Source organism: Pseudophryne corroboree, chromosome 3 (genome assembly GCF_028390025.1).
Source record: "Pseudophryne corroboree isolate aPseCor3 chromosome 3, aPseCor3.hap2, whole genome shotgun sequence".
Taxonomy (NCBI): domain Eukaryota; kingdom Metazoa; phylum Chordata; class Amphibia; order Anura; family Myobatrachidae; genus Pseudophryne; species Pseudophryne corroboree.
In genome coordinates, this window is record NC_086446.1 from 113,914,939 (window position 1) to 113,927,588 (window position 12,650).

General features: G+C 41.7%; 47 non-coding genes and 9 pseudogenes across 47 annotated transcripts; all 56 read right to left on the reverse strand.

Moving 5' to 3' along the window:
* Nucleotides 1-94: 94 nt before the first annotated feature.
* Nucleotides 95-213, reverse strand: LOC135065544 (5S ribosomal RNA). The gene has a single exon (XR_010251823.1). It is a non-coding gene; the product is annotated as a 5S ribosomal RNA (ribosomal RNA).
* A 107-nt stretch (nucleotides 214-320) lies between these two features.
* LOC135060327 (5S ribosomal RNA) lies at nucleotides 321-439 on the reverse strand. The gene has a single exon (XR_010246720.1). It is a non-coding gene; the product is annotated as a 5S ribosomal RNA (ribosomal RNA).
* Nucleotides 440-546: 107 nt separating this feature from the next.
* LOC135069815 (5S ribosomal RNA) lies at nucleotides 547-665 on the reverse strand. The gene has a single exon (XR_010255997.1). It is a non-coding gene; the product is annotated as a 5S ribosomal RNA (ribosomal RNA).
* Nucleotides 666-772: 107 nt separating this feature from the next.
* LOC134886129 (5S ribosomal RNA) lies at nucleotides 773-891 on the reverse strand. The gene has a single exon (XR_010170220.1). It is a non-coding gene; the product is annotated as a 5S ribosomal RNA (ribosomal RNA).
* A 107-nt stretch (nucleotides 892-998) lies between these two features.
* LOC134897789 (5S ribosomal RNA) lies at nucleotides 999-1,107 on the reverse strand (annotated as a pseudogene).
* Nucleotides 1,108-1,214: 107 nt separating this feature from the next.
* On the reverse strand, nucleotides 1,215-1,333 carry LOC135069826 (5S ribosomal RNA). The gene has a single exon (XR_010256008.1). It is a non-coding gene; the product is annotated as a 5S ribosomal RNA (ribosomal RNA).
* Nucleotides 1,334-1,440: 107 nt separating this feature from the next.
* LOC134888111 (5S ribosomal RNA) lies at nucleotides 1,441-1,559 on the reverse strand (annotated as a pseudogene).
* Nucleotides 1,560-1,666: 107 nt separating this feature from the next.
* On the reverse strand, nucleotides 1,667-1,785 carry LOC135067067 (5S ribosomal RNA). The gene has a single exon (XR_010253295.1). It is a non-coding gene; the product is annotated as a 5S ribosomal RNA (ribosomal RNA).
* Nucleotides 1,786-1,892: 107 nt separating this feature from the next.
* LOC135062767 (5S ribosomal RNA) lies at nucleotides 1,893-2,011 on the reverse strand. The gene has a single exon (XR_010249111.1). It is a non-coding gene; the product is annotated as a 5S ribosomal RNA (ribosomal RNA).
* Nucleotides 2,012-2,118: 107 nt separating this feature from the next.
* Nucleotides 2,119-2,237, reverse strand: LOC135069750 (5S ribosomal RNA). Its single transcript, XR_010255934.1, has one exon. It is a non-coding gene; the product is annotated as a 5S ribosomal RNA (ribosomal RNA).
* A 107-nt stretch (nucleotides 2,238-2,344) lies between these two features.
* Nucleotides 2,345-2,463, reverse strand: LOC134887182 (5S ribosomal RNA; annotated as a pseudogene).
* Nucleotides 2,464-2,570: 107 nt separating this feature from the next.
* Nucleotides 2,571-2,689, reverse strand: LOC135063491 (5S ribosomal RNA). Its single transcript, XR_010249820.1, has one exon. It is a non-coding gene; the product is annotated as a 5S ribosomal RNA (ribosomal RNA).
* A 107-nt stretch (nucleotides 2,690-2,796) lies between these two features.
* Nucleotides 2,797-2,915, reverse strand: LOC135067068 (5S ribosomal RNA). Its single transcript, XR_010253296.1, has one exon. It is a non-coding gene; the product is annotated as a 5S ribosomal RNA (ribosomal RNA).
* A 107-nt stretch (nucleotides 2,916-3,022) lies between these two features.
* LOC135062768 (5S ribosomal RNA) lies at nucleotides 3,023-3,141 on the reverse strand. Its single transcript, XR_010249112.1, has one exon. It is a non-coding gene; the product is annotated as a 5S ribosomal RNA (ribosomal RNA).
* Nucleotides 3,142-3,248: 107 nt separating this feature from the next.
* LOC135069751 (5S ribosomal RNA) lies at nucleotides 3,249-3,367 on the reverse strand. The gene has a single exon (XR_010255935.1). It is a non-coding gene; the product is annotated as a 5S ribosomal RNA (ribosomal RNA).
* Nucleotides 3,368-3,474: 107 nt separating this feature from the next.
* On the reverse strand, nucleotides 3,475-3,593 carry LOC134890489 (5S ribosomal RNA; annotated as a pseudogene).
* Nucleotides 3,594-3,700: 107 nt separating this feature from the next.
* On the reverse strand, nucleotides 3,701-3,819 carry LOC135063493 (5S ribosomal RNA). The gene has a single exon (XR_010249822.1). It is a non-coding gene; the product is annotated as a 5S ribosomal RNA (ribosomal RNA).
* A 107-nt stretch (nucleotides 3,820-3,926) lies between these two features.
* On the reverse strand, nucleotides 3,927-4,045 carry LOC135061884 (5S ribosomal RNA). The gene has a single exon (XR_010248250.1). It is a non-coding gene; the product is annotated as a 5S ribosomal RNA (ribosomal RNA).
* Nucleotides 4,046-4,152: 107 nt separating this feature from the next.
* On the reverse strand, nucleotides 4,153-4,271 carry LOC135069752 (5S ribosomal RNA). Its single transcript, XR_010255936.1, has one exon. It is a non-coding gene; the product is annotated as a 5S ribosomal RNA (ribosomal RNA).
* A 107-nt stretch (nucleotides 4,272-4,378) lies between these two features.
* On the reverse strand, nucleotides 4,379-4,496 carry LOC134890954 (5S ribosomal RNA; annotated as a pseudogene).
* A 107-nt stretch (nucleotides 4,497-4,603) lies between these two features.
* On the reverse strand, nucleotides 4,604-4,722 carry LOC135069839 (5S ribosomal RNA). Its single transcript, XR_010256020.1, has one exon. It is a non-coding gene; the product is annotated as a 5S ribosomal RNA (ribosomal RNA).
* Nucleotides 4,723-4,829: 107 nt separating this feature from the next.
* On the reverse strand, nucleotides 4,830-4,948 carry LOC134902112 (5S ribosomal RNA). Its single transcript, XR_010175586.1, has one exon. It is a non-coding gene; the product is annotated as a 5S ribosomal RNA (ribosomal RNA).
* Nucleotides 4,949-5,055: 107 nt separating this feature from the next.
* LOC135064816 (5S ribosomal RNA) lies at nucleotides 5,056-5,174 on the reverse strand. Its single transcript, XR_010251116.1, has one exon. It is a non-coding gene; the product is annotated as a 5S ribosomal RNA (ribosomal RNA).
* A 107-nt stretch (nucleotides 5,175-5,281) lies between these two features.
* Nucleotides 5,282-5,400, reverse strand: LOC135067070 (5S ribosomal RNA). Its single transcript, XR_010253298.1, has one exon. It is a non-coding gene; the product is annotated as a 5S ribosomal RNA (ribosomal RNA).
* Nucleotides 5,401-5,507: 107 nt separating this feature from the next.
* LOC135058518 (5S ribosomal RNA) lies at nucleotides 5,508-5,626 on the reverse strand. The gene has a single exon (XR_010244945.1). It is a non-coding gene; the product is annotated as a 5S ribosomal RNA (ribosomal RNA).
* Nucleotides 5,627-5,733: 107 nt separating this feature from the next.
* LOC135065505 (5S ribosomal RNA) lies at nucleotides 5,734-5,852 on the reverse strand. Its single transcript, XR_010251785.1, has one exon. It is a non-coding gene; the product is annotated as a 5S ribosomal RNA (ribosomal RNA).
* Nucleotides 5,853-5,959: 107 nt separating this feature from the next.
* Nucleotides 5,960-6,078, reverse strand: LOC135069753 (5S ribosomal RNA). The gene has a single exon (XR_010255937.1). It is a non-coding gene; the product is annotated as a 5S ribosomal RNA (ribosomal RNA).
* Nucleotides 6,079-6,185: 107 nt separating this feature from the next.
* LOC134886299 (5S ribosomal RNA) lies at nucleotides 6,186-6,304 on the reverse strand. Its single transcript, XR_010170386.1, has one exon. It is a non-coding gene; the product is annotated as a 5S ribosomal RNA (ribosomal RNA).
* A 107-nt stretch (nucleotides 6,305-6,411) lies between these two features.
* On the reverse strand, nucleotides 6,412-6,530 carry LOC134900776 (5S ribosomal RNA). The gene has a single exon (XR_010174279.1). It is a non-coding gene; the product is annotated as a 5S ribosomal RNA (ribosomal RNA).
* Nucleotides 6,531-6,637: 107 nt separating this feature from the next.
* LOC134901161 (5S ribosomal RNA) lies at nucleotides 6,638-6,756 on the reverse strand. The gene has a single exon (XR_010174654.1). It is a non-coding gene; the product is annotated as a 5S ribosomal RNA (ribosomal RNA).
* Nucleotides 6,757-6,863: 107 nt separating this feature from the next.
* Nucleotides 6,864-6,982, reverse strand: LOC135061885 (5S ribosomal RNA). Its single transcript, XR_010248251.1, has one exon. It is a non-coding gene; the product is annotated as a 5S ribosomal RNA (ribosomal RNA).
* A 107-nt stretch (nucleotides 6,983-7,089) lies between these two features.
* Nucleotides 7,090-7,208, reverse strand: LOC134888786 (5S ribosomal RNA; annotated as a pseudogene).
* Nucleotides 7,209-7,315: 107 nt separating this feature from the next.
* On the reverse strand, nucleotides 7,316-7,433 carry LOC134890955 (5S ribosomal RNA; annotated as a pseudogene).
* Nucleotides 7,434-7,540: 107 nt separating this feature from the next.
* Nucleotides 7,541-7,659, reverse strand: LOC135069850 (5S ribosomal RNA). The gene has a single exon (XR_010256031.1). It is a non-coding gene; the product is annotated as a 5S ribosomal RNA (ribosomal RNA).
* Nucleotides 7,660-7,766: 107 nt separating this feature from the next.
* LOC134902113 (5S ribosomal RNA) lies at nucleotides 7,767-7,885 on the reverse strand. Its single transcript, XR_010175587.1, has one exon. It is a non-coding gene; the product is annotated as a 5S ribosomal RNA (ribosomal RNA).
* A 107-nt stretch (nucleotides 7,886-7,992) lies between these two features.
* LOC135064817 (5S ribosomal RNA) lies at nucleotides 7,993-8,111 on the reverse strand. Its single transcript, XR_010251117.1, has one exon. It is a non-coding gene; the product is annotated as a 5S ribosomal RNA (ribosomal RNA).
* A 107-nt stretch (nucleotides 8,112-8,218) lies between these two features.
* Nucleotides 8,219-8,337, reverse strand: LOC135067071 (5S ribosomal RNA). The gene has a single exon (XR_010253299.1). It is a non-coding gene; the product is annotated as a 5S ribosomal RNA (ribosomal RNA).
* A 107-nt stretch (nucleotides 8,338-8,444) lies between these two features.
* Nucleotides 8,445-8,563, reverse strand: LOC135069862 (5S ribosomal RNA). The gene has a single exon (XR_010256042.1). It is a non-coding gene; the product is annotated as a 5S ribosomal RNA (ribosomal RNA).
* Nucleotides 8,564-8,670: 107 nt separating this feature from the next.
* On the reverse strand, nucleotides 8,671-8,789 carry LOC135065506 (5S ribosomal RNA). Its single transcript, XR_010251786.1, has one exon. It is a non-coding gene; the product is annotated as a 5S ribosomal RNA (ribosomal RNA).
* Nucleotides 8,790-8,896: 107 nt separating this feature from the next.
* LOC135069754 (5S ribosomal RNA) lies at nucleotides 8,897-9,015 on the reverse strand. The gene has a single exon (XR_010255938.1). It is a non-coding gene; the product is annotated as a 5S ribosomal RNA (ribosomal RNA).
* A 107-nt stretch (nucleotides 9,016-9,122) lies between these two features.
* LOC134886300 (5S ribosomal RNA) lies at nucleotides 9,123-9,241 on the reverse strand. Its single transcript, XR_010170387.1, has one exon. It is a non-coding gene; the product is annotated as a 5S ribosomal RNA (ribosomal RNA).
* Nucleotides 9,242-9,348: 107 nt separating this feature from the next.
* Nucleotides 9,349-9,467, reverse strand: LOC134900777 (5S ribosomal RNA). The gene has a single exon (XR_010174280.1). It is a non-coding gene; the product is annotated as a 5S ribosomal RNA (ribosomal RNA).
* Nucleotides 9,468-9,574: 107 nt separating this feature from the next.
* LOC134901163 (5S ribosomal RNA) lies at nucleotides 9,575-9,693 on the reverse strand. The gene has a single exon (XR_010174656.1). It is a non-coding gene; the product is annotated as a 5S ribosomal RNA (ribosomal RNA).
* A 107-nt stretch (nucleotides 9,694-9,800) lies between these two features.
* On the reverse strand, nucleotides 9,801-9,919 carry LOC135067118 (5S ribosomal RNA). The gene has a single exon (XR_010253343.1). It is a non-coding gene; the product is annotated as a 5S ribosomal RNA (ribosomal RNA).
* Nucleotides 9,920-10,026: 107 nt separating this feature from the next.
* LOC135069757 (5S ribosomal RNA) lies at nucleotides 10,027-10,145 on the reverse strand. Its single transcript, XR_010255939.1, has one exon. It is a non-coding gene; the product is annotated as a 5S ribosomal RNA (ribosomal RNA).
* Nucleotides 10,146-10,252: 107 nt separating this feature from the next.
* Nucleotides 10,253-10,370, reverse strand: LOC134890956 (5S ribosomal RNA; annotated as a pseudogene).
* Nucleotides 10,371-10,477: 107 nt separating this feature from the next.
* On the reverse strand, nucleotides 10,478-10,596 carry LOC135069874 (5S ribosomal RNA). The gene has a single exon (XR_010256054.1). It is a non-coding gene; the product is annotated as a 5S ribosomal RNA (ribosomal RNA).
* A 107-nt stretch (nucleotides 10,597-10,703) lies between these two features.
* LOC135069885 (5S ribosomal RNA) lies at nucleotides 10,704-10,822 on the reverse strand. Its single transcript, XR_010256065.1, has one exon. It is a non-coding gene; the product is annotated as a 5S ribosomal RNA (ribosomal RNA).
* Nucleotides 10,823-10,929: 107 nt separating this feature from the next.
* LOC135065489 (5S ribosomal RNA) lies at nucleotides 10,930-11,048 on the reverse strand. Its single transcript, XR_010251769.1, has one exon. It is a non-coding gene; the product is annotated as a 5S ribosomal RNA (ribosomal RNA).
* A 107-nt stretch (nucleotides 11,049-11,155) lies between these two features.
* On the reverse strand, nucleotides 11,156-11,274 carry LOC135067072 (5S ribosomal RNA). Its single transcript, XR_010253300.1, has one exon. It is a non-coding gene; the product is annotated as a 5S ribosomal RNA (ribosomal RNA).
* A 107-nt stretch (nucleotides 11,275-11,381) lies between these two features.
* Nucleotides 11,382-11,500, reverse strand: LOC135069897 (5S ribosomal RNA). Its single transcript, XR_010256077.1, has one exon. It is a non-coding gene; the product is annotated as a 5S ribosomal RNA (ribosomal RNA).
* A 107-nt stretch (nucleotides 11,501-11,607) lies between these two features.
* Nucleotides 11,608-11,726, reverse strand: LOC135065507 (5S ribosomal RNA). Its single transcript, XR_010251787.1, has one exon. It is a non-coding gene; the product is annotated as a 5S ribosomal RNA (ribosomal RNA).
* Nucleotides 11,727-11,833: 107 nt separating this feature from the next.
* Nucleotides 11,834-11,952, reverse strand: LOC135069758 (5S ribosomal RNA). Its single transcript, XR_010255940.1, has one exon. It is a non-coding gene; the product is annotated as a 5S ribosomal RNA (ribosomal RNA).
* A 107-nt stretch (nucleotides 11,953-12,059) lies between these two features.
* LOC134890490 (5S ribosomal RNA) lies at nucleotides 12,060-12,178 on the reverse strand (annotated as a pseudogene).
* Nucleotides 12,179-12,285: 107 nt separating this feature from the next.
* LOC135068398 (5S ribosomal RNA) lies at nucleotides 12,286-12,404 on the reverse strand. Its single transcript, XR_010254601.1, has one exon. It is a non-coding gene; the product is annotated as a 5S ribosomal RNA (ribosomal RNA).
* Nucleotides 12,405-12,511: 107 nt separating this feature from the next.
* LOC135065795 (5S ribosomal RNA) lies at nucleotides 12,512-12,630 on the reverse strand. The gene has a single exon (XR_010252065.1). It is a non-coding gene; the product is annotated as a 5S ribosomal RNA (ribosomal RNA).
* Between the last annotated feature and the right edge of the window lie 20 nt (nucleotides 12,631-12,650).

Here is a 12,650-nt window from a genome sequence, read left to right on the forward strand (position 1 = left end):
TCTGTTAGAACTTTTCTACTTCTAACTACTGGTTCATAAATGAATACGTTTGAAAATGGAATGCATCAACAGAACGGTGTTGGCAGTATAAAAATATCTACAGCACCTTGTATTCCCAGGTGGTCTCCCATACAAGTACTGACCAGGCCCAACACTGCTTAGCTTCCAAGATCAGATGAGATTGGGCGTATCCAGTGTGGTGTGGCTGTAGATGAGCTTTGTGGTTTCTGTTTGAACTTTTCTACTTCTAACTACTGGTTCATAAATGAATACATTTGAAAATTGAATGCATCAACAGAACGGTGTTGGCAGTATAAAAATATCTACAGCACCTTGTATTCCCAGTTGGTCTCCCATCCAAGTACTAACCAGGCCCAACACTGCTTAGCTTCCAAGATCAGATGAGATTGGGCGTATCCAGTGTGGTGTGGCTGTAGATGAGCTTTGTGGTTTCTGTTAGAACTTTTCTACCTCTAACTACTGGTTCATAAATGAATACGTTTGAAAATGGAATGCATCAACAGAACGGTGTTGGCAGTATAAAAATATCTACAGCACCTTGTATTCCCAGGTGGTCTCCCATCCAAGTACTAACCAGGCCCAACACTGCTTAGCTTCCAAGATCAGATGAGATTGGGCGTATCCAGTGTGGTGTGGCTGTAGATTAACTTTGTGGTTTCTGTTAGAACTTTTCTACTTCTAACTACTGGTTCATAAATGAATACGTTTGAAAATGGAATGCATCAACAGAACGGTGTTGGCAGTATAAAAATATCTACAGCACCTTGTATTCCCAGGTGGTCTCCCATACAAGTATTGACCAGGCCCAACACTGCTTAGCTTCCAAGATCAGATGAGATTGGGCGTATCCAGTGTGGTGTGGCTGTAGATGAGCTTTGTGGTTTCTGTTTGAACTTTTCTACTTCTAACTACTGGTTCATAAATGAATACATTTGAAAATTGAATGCATCAACAGAACGGTGTTGGCAGTATAAAAATATCTACAGCACCTTGTATTCTCCCATCCAAGTACTAACCAGGCCAAACACTGCTTAGCTTCCAAGATCAGATGAGATTGGGCGTATCCAGTGTGGTGTGGCTGTAGATGAGCTTTGTGGTTTCTGTTAGAACTTTTCTACCTCTAACTACTGGTTCATAAATGAATACGTTTGAAAATGGAATGCATCAACAGAACGGTGTTGGCAGTATAAAAATATCTACAGCACCTTGTATTCCCAGGTGGTCTCCCATCCAAGTACTAACCAGGCCCAACACTGCTTAGCTTCCAAGATCAGATGAGATTGGGCGTATCCAGTGTGGTGTGGCTGTAGATGAACTTTGTGGTTTCTGTTAGAACTTTTCTACTTCTAACTACTGGTTCATAAATGAATACGTTTGAAAATGGAATGCATCAACAGAACGGTGTTGGCAGTATAAAATTATCTACAGCACCTTGTATTCCCAGGTGGTCTCCCATCCAAGTACTAACCAGGCCCAACACTGCTTAGTTTCCAAGATCAGATGAGATTGGGCGTATCCAGTGTGGTGTGGCTTTAGATGAGCTTTATGGTTTCTGTTAGAACTTTTCTACTTCTAACTACTGGTTCATAAATGAATACGTTTGAAAATGGAATGCATCAACAGAACGGTGTTGGCAGTATAAAAATATATACAGCACCTTGTATTCCCAGGTGGTCTCCCATCCAAGTACTAACCAGGCCCAACACTGCTTAGCTTCCAAGATCAGATGAGATTGGGCGTATCCAGTGTGGTGTTGCTGTAGATGAGCTTTGTGGTTTCTGTCAGAACTTTTCTACCTCTAACTACTGGTTCATAAATGAATACGTTTGAAAAAGGAATGCATCAACAGAACGGTGTTGGCAGTATAAAAATATCTACAGCACCTTGTATTCCCAGGTGGTCTCCCATCCAAGTACTAACCAGGCCCAACACTGCTTAGCTTCCAAGATCAGATGAGATTGGGCGTATCCAGTGTGGTGTGGTTGTAGATGAGCTTTGTGGTTTCTGTTAGAACTTTTCTACTTCTAACTACTGGTTCATAAATGAATACATGTGAAAATGGAATGCATCAACAGAACGGTGTTGGTAGTATAAAAATATCTACAGCACCTTGTATTCCCAGGTGGTCTCCCATCCAAGTACTAACCAGGCCCAAAACTGCTTCGCTTCCAAGATCAGATGAGATTGGGCGTATCCAGTGTGGTGTGGCTGTAGATGAGCATTATGGTTTCTGTTAAAACTTTTCTACTTCTAACTACTGGTTCATAAATGAATACGTTTGAAAATGGAATGCATCAACAGAACGGTGTTGGTAGTATAAAAATATCTACAGCACCTTGTATTCCCAGGTGGTCTCCCATCCAAGTACTAACCAGGCCCAACACTGCTTAGCTTCCTAGATCAGATGAAATTGGGCATATCCAGTGTGGTATGGCTGTAGAAGAGCTTTATGGTTTCTGTTAGTACTTTTCTACTTCTAACTACTGGTTCATAAATGAATACGTTTGAAAATGGAATGCATCAACAGAACGGTGTTGGTAGTGTAAAAATATCTACAGCACCTTGTATTTCCAGGTGGTCTCCCATCCAAGTACTAACCAGGCCCAACACTGCTTAGCTTCCAAGATCAGATGAGATTGGGCGTATCCAGTGTGGTGTGGCTGTAGATGAGCTTTGTGGTTTCTGTTAGAACTTTTCTACCTCTAACTACTGGTTCATAAATGAATACGTTTGAAAATGGAATGCATCAACAGAACGGTGTTGGCAGTATAAAAATATATACAGCACCTTGTATTCCCAGGTGGTCTCCCATCCAAGTACTAACCAGGCCCAACACTGCTTAGCTTCCAAGATCAGATGAGATTGGGCGTATCCAGTGTGGTGTTGCTGTAGATGAGCTTTGTGGTTTCTGTCAGAACTTTTCTACCTCTAACTACTGGTTCATAAATGAATACGTTTGAAAAAGGAATGCATCAACAGAACGGTGTTGGCAGTATAAAAATATCTACAGCACCTTGTATTCCCAGGTGGTCTCCCATCCAAGTACTAACCAGGCCCAACACTGCTTAGCTTCCAAGATCAGATGAGATTGGGCGTATCCAGTGTGGTGTGGTTGTAGATGAGCTTTGTGGTTTCTGTTAGAACTTTTCTACTTCTAACTACTGGTTCATAAATGAATACATGTGAAAATGGAATGCATCAACAGAACGGTGTTGGTAGTATAAAAATATCTACAGCACCTTGTATTCCCAGGTGGTCTCCCATCCAAGTACTAACCAGGCCCAAAACTGCTTCGCTTCCAAGATCAGATGAGATTGGGCGTATCCAGTGTGGTGTGGCTGTAGATGAGCATTATGGTTTCTGTTAAAACTTTTCTACTTCTAACTACTGGTTCATAAATGAATACGTTTGAAAATGGAATGCATCAACAGAACGGTGTTGGTAGTATAAAAATATCTACAGCACCTTGTATTCCCAGGTGGTCTCCCATCCAAGTACTAACCAGGCCCAACACTGCTTAGCTTCCTAGATCAGATGAAATTGGGCATATCCAGTGTGGTGTGGCTGTAGAAGAGCTTTATGGTTTTTGTTAGTACTTTTCTACTTCTAACTACTGGTTCATAAATGAATACGTTTGAAAATGGAATGCATAAACAGAACGGTGTTGGTAGTATAAAAATATCTACAGCACCTTGTATTTCCAGGTGGTCTCCCATCCAAGTACTAACCAGGCCCAACACTGCTTAGCTTCCAAGATCAGATGAGATTGGGCGTATCCAGTGTGGTGTGGCTGTAGATGAGCTTTGTGGTTTCTGTTAGAACTTTTCTACCTCTAACTACTGGTTCATAAATGAATACGTTTGAAAATGGAATGCATCAACAGAACGGTGTTGGCAGTATAAAAATATCTACAGCACCTTGTATTCCCAGGTGGTCTCCCATCCAAATACTAACCAGGCCCAACACTGCTTAGCTTCCAAGATCAGATGAGATTGGGCGTATCCAGTGTGGTGTGGCTGTAGATGAGCTTTGTGGTTTCTGTTAGAACTTTTCTACTTCTAACTACTGGTTCATAAATGAATACGTTTGAAAATGGAATGCATCAACAGAACGGTGTTGGTAGTATAAAAATATCTACAGCACCTTGTATTCCCAGGTGGTCTCCCATCCAAGTACTAACCAGGCCCAAAACTGCTTCGCTTCCAAGATCAGATGAGATTGGGCGTATCCAGTGTGGTGTGGCTGTAGATGAGCATTATGGTTTCTGTTAAAACTTTTCTACTTCTAACTACTGGTTCATAAATGAATACGTTTGAAAATGGAATGCATCAACAGAACGGTGTTGGTAGTATAAAAATATCTACAGCACCTTGTATTCCAGGTGGTCTCCCATCCAAGCACTAACCAGGCCCAACACTGCTTAGCTTCCAAGATCAGATGAGATTGGGCGTATCCAGTGTGGTGTGGCTGTAGATTAACTTTGTGGTTTCTGTTAGAACTTTTCTACTTCTAACTACTGGTTCATAAATGAATACGTTTGAAAATGGAATGCATCAACAGAACGGTGTTGGCAGTATAAAAATATCTACAGCACCTTGTATTCCCAGGTGGTCTCCCATCCAAGTACTAACCAGGCCCAACACTGCTTAGCTTCCAAGATCAGATGAGATTGGGCGTATCCAGTGTGGTGTGGCTGTAGATGAGCTTTGTGGTTTCTGTTAGAACTTTTCTACCTCTAACTACTGGTTCATAAATGAATACGTTTGAAAATGGAATGCATCAACAGAACGGTGTTGGCAGTATAAAAATATCTACAGCACCTTGTATTCCCAGGTGGTCTCCCATCCAAGTACTAACCAGGCCCAACACTGCTTAGCTGCCAAGATCAGATGAGATTGGGCGTATCCAGTGTGGTGTGGCTGTAGATGAACTTTGTGGTTTCTGTTAGAACTTTTCTACTTCTTACTACTGGTTCATAAATGAATACGTTTGAAAATGGAATGCATCAACAGAACGGTGTTGGCAGTATACAATTATCTACAGCACCTTGTATTCCCAGGTGGTCTCCCATCCAAGTACTAACCAGGCCCAACACTGCTTAGTTTCCAAGATCAGATGAGATTGGGCGTATCCAGTGTGGTGTGGCTGTAGATGAGCTTTATGGTTTCTGTTAGAACTTTTCTACTTCTAACTACTGGTTCATAAATGAATACGTTTGAAAATGGAATGCATCAACAGAACGGTGTTGGCAGTATAAAAATATATACAGCACCTTGTATTCCCAGGTGGTCTCCCATCCAAGTACTAACCAGGCCCAACACTGCTTAGCTTCCAAGATCAGATGAGATTGGGCGTATCCAGTGTGGTGTTGCTGTAGATGAGCTTTGTGGTTTCTGTTAGAACTTTTCTACCTCTAACTACTGGTTCATAAATGAATACGTTTGAAAAAGGAATGCATCAACAGAACGGTGTTGGCAGTATAAAAATATCTACAGCACCTTGTATTCCCAGGTGGTCTCCCATCCAAGTACTAACCAGGCCCAACACTGCTTAGCTTCCAAGATCAGATGAGATTGGGCGTATCCAGTGGGGTGTGGCTGTAGATGAGCTTTGTGGTTTCTGTTAGAACTTTTCTACTTCTTACTACTGGTTCATAAATGAATACGTTTGAAAATGGAATGCATCAACAGAACGGTGTTGGTAGTATAAAAATATCTACAGCACCTTGTATTCCCAGGTGGTCTCCCATCCAAGTACTAACCAGGCCCAAAACTGCTTAGCTTCCAAGATCAGATGAGATTGGGCGTATCCAGTGTGGTGTGGCTGTAGATGAGCTTTGTGGTTTCTGTTAGAACTTTTCTACTTCTAACTACTGGTTCATAAATGAATACGTTTGAAAATGGAATGCATCAACAGAACGGTGTTGGTAGTATAAAAATATCTACAGCACCTTGTATTCCCAGGTGGTCTCCCATCCAAGTACTAACCAGGCCCAAAACTGCTTCGCTTCCAAGATCAGATGAGATTGGGCGTATCCAGTGTGGTGTGGCTGTAGATGAGCATTATGGTTTCTGTTAAAACTTTTCTACTTCTAACTACTGGTTCATAAATGAATACGTTTGAAAATGGAATGCATCAACAGAACGGTGTTGGTAGTATAAAAATATCTACAGCACCTTGTATTTCCAGGTGGTCTCCCATCCAAGTACTAACCAGGCCCAACACTGCTTAGCTTCCAAGATCAGATGAGATTGGGCGTATCCAGTGTGGTGTGGCTGAAAATGAACTTTGTGGTTTCTGTTAGAACTTTTCTACTTCTAACTACTGGTTCATAAATGAATACGTTTGAAAATGGAATGCATCAACAGAACGGTGTTGGCAGTATAAAATTATCTACAGCACCTTGTATTCCCAGGTGGTCTCCCATCCAAGTACTAACCAGGCCCAACACTGTTTAACTTCCAAGATCAGATGAGATTGGGCGTATCCAGTGTGGTGTGGCTGTAGATGAGCTTTGTGGTTTCTGTTAGAACTTTTCTACTTCTAACTACTGGTTCATAAATGAATACGTTTGAAAATGGAATGCATCAACAGAACGGTGTTGGCAGTATAAAAATATCTACAGCACCTTGTATTCCCAGGTGGTCTCCCATCCAAGTACTAATCAGGCCCAACACTGCTTAGCTTCCAAGATCAGATGAGATTGGGCGTATCCAGTGTGGTGTGGCTGTAGATGAGCTTTGTGGTTTCTGTTAGAACTTTTCTACCTCTAACTACTGGTTCATAAATGAATACGTTTGAAAATGGAATGCATCAACAGAACGGTGTTGGCAGTATAAAAATATCTACAGCACCTTGTATTCCCAGGTGGTCTCCCATCCAAATACTAACCAGGCCCAACACTGCTTAGCTTCCAAGATCAGATGAGATTGGGCGTATCCAGTGTGGTGTGGCTGTAGATGAGCTTTGTGGTTTCTGTTAGAACTTTTCTACTTCTAACTACTGGTTCATAAATGAATACGTTTGAAAATGGAATGCATCAACAGAACGGTGTTGGTAGTATAAAAATATCTACAGCACCTTGTATTCCCAGGTGGTCTCCCATCCAAGTACTAACCAGGCCCAAAACTGCTTCGCTTCCAAGATCAGATGAGATTGGGCGTATCCATTGTGGTGTGGCTGTAGATGAGCATTATGGTTTCTGTTAAAACTTTTCTACTTCTAACTACTGGTTCATAAATGAATACGTTTGAAAATGGAATGCATCAACAGAACGGTGTTGGTAGTATAAAAATATCTACAGCACCTTGTATTCCAGGTGGTCTCCCATCCAAGCACTAACCAGGCCCAACACTGCTTAGCTTCCAAGATCAGATGAGATTGGGCGTATCCAGTGTGGTGTGGCTGTAGATTAACTTTGTGGTTTCTGTTAGAACTTTTCTACTTCTAACTACTGGTTCATAAATGAATACGTTTGAAAATGGAATGCATCAACAGAACGGTGTTGGCAGTATAAAAATATCTACAGCACCTTGTATTCCCAGGTGGTCTCCCATCCAAGTACTAACCAGGCCCAACACTGCTTAGCTTCCAAGATCAGATGAGATTGGGCGTATCCAGTGTGGTGTGGCTGTAGATGAGCTTTGTGGTTTCTGTTAGAACTTTTCTACCTCTAACTACTGGTTCATAAATGAATACGTTTGAAAATGGAATGCATCAACAGAACGGTGTTGGCAGTATAAAAATATCTACAGCACCTTGTATTCCCAGGTGGTCTCCCATCCAAGTACTAACCAGGCCCAACACTGCTTAGCTGCCAAGATCAGATGAGATTGGGCGTATCCAGTGTGGTGTGGCTGTAGATGAACTTTGTGGTTTCTGTTAGAACTTTTCTACTTCTTACTACTGGTTCATAAATGAATACGTTTGAAAATGGAATGCATCAACAGAACGGTGTTGGCAGTATAAAATTATCTACAGCACCTTGTATTCCCAGGTGGTCTCCCATCCAAGTACTAACCAGGCCCAACACTGCTTAGTTTCCAAGATCAGATGAGATTGGGCGTATCCAGTGTGGTGTGGCTGTAGATGAGCTTTATGGTTTCTGTTAGAACTTTTCTACTTCTAACTACTGGTTCATAAATGAATACGTTTGAAAATGGAATGCATCAACAGAACGGTGTTGGCAGTATAAAAATATATACAGCACCTTGTATTCCCAGGTGGTCTCCCATCCAAGTACTAACCAGGCCCAACACTGCTTAGCTTCCAAGATCAGATGAGATTGGGCGTATCCAGTGTGGTGTTGCTGTAGATGAGCTTTGTGGTTTCTGTTAGAACTTTTCTACCTCTAACTACTGGTTCATAAATGAATACGTTTGAAAAAGGAATGCATCAACAGAACGGTGTTGGCAGTATAAAAATATCTACAGCACCTTGTATTCCCAGGTGGTCTCCCATCCAAGTACTAACCAGGCCCAACACTGCTTAGCTTCCAAGATCAGATGAGATTGGGCGTATCCAGTGTGGTGTGGCTGTAGATGAGCTTTGTGGTTTCTGTTAGAACTTTTCTACTTCTTACTACTGGTTCATAAATGAATACGTTTGAAAATGGAATGCATCAACAGAACGGTGTTGGTAGTATAAAAATATCTACAGCACCTTGTATTCCCAGGTGGTCTCCCATCCAAGTACTAACCAGGCCCAAAACTGCTTAGCTTCCAAGATCAGATGAGATTGGGCGTATCCAGTGTGGTGTGGCTGTAGATGAGCTTTGTGGTTTCTGTTAGAACTTTTCTACTTCTAACTACTGGTTCATAAATGAATACGTTTGAAAATGGAATGCATCAACAGAACGGTGTTGGTAGTATAAAAATATCTACAGCACCTTGTATTCCCAGGTGGTCTCCCATCCAAGTACTAACCAGGCCCAAAACTGCTTCGCTTCCAAGATCAGATGAGATTGGGCGTATCCAGTGTGGTGTGGCTGTAGATGAGCATTATGGTTTCTGTTAAAACTTTTCTACTTCTAACTACTGGTTCATAAATGAATACGTTTGAAAATGGAATGCATCAACAGAACGGTGTTGGTAGTATAAAAATATCTACAGCACCTTGTATTTCCAGGTGGTCTCCCATCCAAGTACTAACCAGGCCCAACACTGCTTAGCTTCCAAGATCAGATGAGATTGGGCGTATCCAGTGTGGTGTGGCTGAAAATGAACTTTGTGGTTTCTGTTAGAACTTTTCTACTTCTAACTACTGGTTCATAAATGAATACGTTTGAAAATGGAATGCATCAACAGAACGGTGTTGGCAGTATAAAATTATCTACAGCACCTTGTATTCCCAGGTGGTCTCCCATCCAAGTACTAACCAGGCCCAACACTGTTTAACTTCCAAGATCAGATGAGATTGGGCGTATCCAGTGTGGTGTGGCTGTAGATGAGCTTTGTGGTTTCTGTTAGAACTTTTCTACTTCTAACTACTGGTTCATAAATGAATACGTTTGAAAATGGAATGCATCAACAGAACGGTGTTGGCAGTATAAAAATATCTACAGCACCTTGTATTCCCAGGTGGTCTCCCATCCAAGTACTAATCAGGCCCAACACTGCTTAGCTTCCAAGATCAGATGAGATTGGGCGTATCCAGTGTGGTGTGGCTGTAGATGAGCTTTGTGGTTTCTGTTAGAACTTTTCTACCTCTAACTACTGGTTCATAAATGAATACGTTTGAAAATGGAATGCATCAACAGAACGGTGTTGGCAGTATAAAAATATCTACAGCACCTTGTATTCCCAGGTGGTCTCCCATCCAAATACTAACCAGGCCCAACACTGCTTAGCTTCCAAGATCAGATGAGATTGGGCGTATCCAGTATGGTGTGGCTGTAGATGAGCTGTGTGGTTTCTGTTAGAACTTTTCTACTTCTAACTACTGGTTCATAAATGAATACGTTTGAAAATGGAATGCATCAACAGAACGGTGTTGGTAGTATAAAAATATCTACAGCACCTTGTATTCCCAGGTGGTCTCCCATCCAAGTACTAACCAGGCCCAAAACTGCTTCGCTTCCAAGATCAGATGAGATTGGGCGTATCCAGTGTGGTGTGGCTGTAGATGAGCATTATGGTTTCTGTTAGAACTTTTCTACTTCTAACTACTGGTTCATAAATGAATACGTTTGAAAATGGAATGCATCAACAGAACGGTGTTGGTAGTATAAAAATATCTACAGCACCTTGTATTCCAGGTGGTCTCCCATCCAAGCACTAACCAGGCCCAACACTGCTTAGCTTCCAAGATCAGATGAGATTGGGCGTATCCAGTGTGGTGTGGCTGTAGATTAACTTTGTGGTTTCTGTTAGAACTTTTCTACTTCTAACTACTGGTTCATAAATGAATACGTTTGAAAATGGAATGCATCAACAGAACGGTGTTGGCAGTATAAAAATATCTACAGCACCTTGTATTCCCAGGTGGTCTCCCATCCAAGTACTAACCAGGCCCAACACTGCTTAGCTTCCAAGATCAGATGAGATTGGGCGTATCCAGTGTGGTGTGGCTGTAGATGAGCTTTGTGGTTTCTGTTAGAACTTTTCTACCTCTAACTACTGGTTCATAAATGAATACGTTTGAAAATGGAATGCATCAACAGAACGGTGTTGGCAGTATAAAAATATCTACAGCACCTTGTATTCCCAGGTGGTCTCCCATCCAAGTACTAACCAGGCCCAACACTGCTTAGCTTCCAAGATCAGATGAGATTGGGCGTATCCAGTGTGGTGTGGCTGTAGATGAACTTTGTGGTTTCTGTTAGAACTTTTCTACTTCTAACTACTGGTTCATAAATGAATACGTTTGAAAATGGAATGCATCAACAGAACGGTGTTGGCAGTATAAAATTATCTACAGCACCTTGTATTCCCAGGTGGTCTCCCATCCAAGTACTAACTAGGCCCAACACTGCTTAGTTTCCAAGATCAGATGAGATTGGGCGTATCCAGTGTGGTGTGGCTGTAGATGAGCTTTATGGTTTCTGTTAGAACTTTTCTACTTCTAACTACTGGTTCATAAATGAATACGTTTGAAAATGGAATGCATCAACAGAACGGTGTTGGCAGTATAAAAATATATACAGCACCTTGTATTCCCAGGTGGTCTCCCATCCAAGTACTAACCAGGCCCAACACTGCTTAGCTTCCAAGATCAGATGAGATTGGGCGTATCCAGTGTGGTGTTGCTGTAGATGAGCTTTGTGGTTTCTGTTAGAACTTTTCTACCTCTAACTACTGGTTCATAAATGAATACGTTTGAAAAAGGAATGCATCAACAGAACGGTGTTGGCAGTATAAAAATATCTACAGCACCTTGTATTCCCAGGTGGTCTCCCATCCAAGTACTAACCAGGCCCAACACTGCTTAGCTTCCAAGATCAGATGAGATTGGGCGTATCCAGTGTGGTGTGGCTGTAGATGAGCTTTGTGGTTTCTGTTAGAACTTTTCTACTTCTTACTACTGGTTCATAAATGAATACGTTTGAAAATGGAATGCATCAACAGAACGGTGTTGGTAGTATAAAAATATCTACAGCACCTTGTATTCCCAGGTGGTCTCCCATCCAAGTACTAACCAGGCCCAAAACTGCTTAGCTTCCAAGATCAGATGAGATTGGGCGTATCCAGTGTGGTGTGGCTGTAGATGAGCTTTGTGGTTTCTGTTAGAACTTTTCTACTTCTAACTACTGGTTCATAAATGAATACGTTTGAAAATGGAATGCATCAACAGAACGGTGTTGGTAGTATAAAAATATCTACAGCACCTTGTATTCCCAGGTGGTCTCCCATCCAAGTACTAACCAGGCCCAAAACTGCTTCGCTTCCAAGATCAGATGAGATTGGGCGTATCCAGTGTGGTGTGGCTGTAGATGAGCATTATGGTTTCTGTTAAAACTTTTCTACTTCTAACTACTGGTTCATAAATGAATACGTTTGAAAATGGAATGCATCAACAGAACGGTGTTGGTAGTATAAAAATATCTACAGCACCTTGTATTCCCAGGTGGTCTCCCATCCAAGTACTAACCAGGCCCAACACTGCTTAGCTTCCTAGATCAGATGAAATTGGGCATATCCAGTGTGGTGTGGCTGTAGAAGAGCTTTATGGTTTCTGTTAGTACTTTTCTACTTCTAACTACTGGTTCATAAATGAATACGTTTGAAAATGGAATGCATCAACAGAACGGTGTTGGTAGTATAAAAATATCTACAGCACCTTGTATTTCCAGGTGGTCTCCCATCCAAGTACTAACCAGGCCCAACACTGCTTAGCTTCCAAGATCAGATGAGATTGGGCATATCCAGTGTGGTGTGGCTGTAGATGAACTTTGTGGTTTCTGTTAGAACTTTTCTACTTCTAACTACTGGTTCATAAATGAATACGTTTGAAAATGGAATGCATCAACAGAACGGTGTTGGCAGTATAAAATTATCTACAGCACCTTGTATTCCCAGGTGGTCTCCCGTCCAAGTACTAACCAGGCCCAACACTGTTTAGCTTCCAAGATCAGATGAGATTGGGCGTATCCAGTGTGGTGTGGCTGTAGATGAGCTTTGTGGTTTCTGTTA